This window comes from Sinocyclocheilus grahami, unplaced genomic scaffold (assembly GCF_001515645.1).
Source record: "Sinocyclocheilus grahami isolate Dianchi unplaced genomic scaffold, SAMN03320097.WGS_v1.1 scaffold247.1, whole genome shotgun sequence".
Lineage (NCBI taxonomy): Eukaryota > Metazoa > Chordata > Actinopteri > Cypriniformes > Cyprinidae > Sinocyclocheilus > Sinocyclocheilus grahami.
Genome location: NW_015505426.1, coordinates 482,947 through 484,860, shown reverse-complemented (window position 1 = coordinate 484,860; position 1,914 = coordinate 482,947).

Below are 1,914 nucleotides of genomic sequence, written 5' to 3'. Positions count from 1 at the left end.
CATCTGTTCGTCGGGGGGAGCCCCAGAAGAAACAAGTGGTACCCCCCGGAAGGGTCCAGCCTGCTCTACTGAAAGCTCCGCTGGTTTCGCAGTGCCGGCGGGGTCGGGCATCCCCGGGGGGGAATTCCTCACCGTGACCGTAAGACCAGTCCGCCCACTGCCAGAAAAAGGACGTACCCGGCTGCCACCAGAGGGAACCCCAGATCTAGGCAGTGGCACGGACACTCTGCCCCTTTGCAGGTAACGGAGTCCGGTCCGCAACTCCGAGATGGTCATACCCCCGCAATGGGAGCATGAGTCATCCACGAAAGCCACCTCAGCGTGCTTCATGCCCAGGCACGAGAAGCAGCGATCATGACCATCACCCAGCACCAGGTAACAACCGCATCCAAAAACCACCACCGCTGAAGCGCTGTCCGCCAACACGAAGAGCTCTCCAAGAGCACGCTGAACTCCTTCAGTTTTCTTCTCTCAGCAGAGTAGTCAGGAGCAGAACGATGTGATCGCTCGGCTCCGAAGCGAAAAGCTGAATATGCACTGCATCTGCTGCCTACTTAAACTCACTCTGTGATCAGCAGCAGCTGGATGCAATAATCACATGCCAATGTGCATTAGCTCGTTTAGTTTACACTCGAAGTAGATTGGTCCCTCTAAGCGAGATCCCAATTCGTCGGTCCTCCGACGTGACGTCAAGAGTGACCGACTGAAATGGAAAGACAATTCTCCAACTACAGAACACCTCGGGCTTTGATACCTTACAAATGGCAGCGATACCCAAAATGCACTTCGATTCTCGTGAGTGTGACGTCACCTGACAAAGACCGATTGGGTGTGTCTGATAAGGGAGACATACAAATTGTGCAGGGCTGGGGGTCCTCCAGGACAGGTTTGAAAACCACTGCACTACAGTATAGGGAACATATTCTCTATTAACTACAACTTTTGCCTTAATTAACTCCTAATTTACTGCTTATTAATAGTTGGTAAGGTAGTTTTTGTAGCATTTAAATTTAGGTATTGGGTAGGATTTAGGGATGTAGAATAAGGTCATGCAGATACTAATGAACAACCAATATACTAGTAATATGCAAGCTAATAAGCAACTAGTTAAAAGTGAGAGCTGGACTCTAAAATAAAATGTTACTAATATTAACGTTACCTAGAAAGTAGAAACAGATTAACATTACAGTACCTTTGTTGTAAATGGAGACTTTTATTGCATCATCCGTGTTCATCTTCAAGCAGGCAGTTTGGGTTCTGGATGAAAACAAATCTAGCTGTTATTCAAAAGCAGCAATACACCCAAAATTAATGCAACTGTCATATAATTCTAAGAAAGTAAGATTCAGCCCCAATACTGAAAGATGTCTAGGCATATCAAATGTGCATGTGAAAAAGGTATAAAGATAAAAAAGAATCGTGTCATCCTAGATTGAAACATTTTTGATTGATTTTTGTGTATGTAAATACATAAAAGATAAAAAAGAAATACGTAAACTGAAAAAGCCATAAAAAATGTACAGGTAATTATTGTGGAAGGGAGAGTTCTGCTGACCTGGAGACAGGTTTGTTGTTTGGGCCACGCACTGTACCAGCGAGTAAAACATCCTCCAATACCTCTGTATCCGATTCCGCCGCGTTTAAATGTGAAAGACTCCGTACTCACTTAGTTCCATCAAATAAGATGATTCCGACCACAAACCACTATTGCCAACTCTCACAAGACAAATAAGCAACCGCTGCTTCAAAAACAAGCCCAATTTTTTTTATGATTTATTATCATCAGTAATATTTATTATCAATTATTTATTACCAATAAATGAGCCTGCAACATATTAAACTGAAACCACTCTTTTATCTGAAAAGCAAAAACAGAAGCTATTTTACAAAAATCAGCAAACTGCAACAAAAATG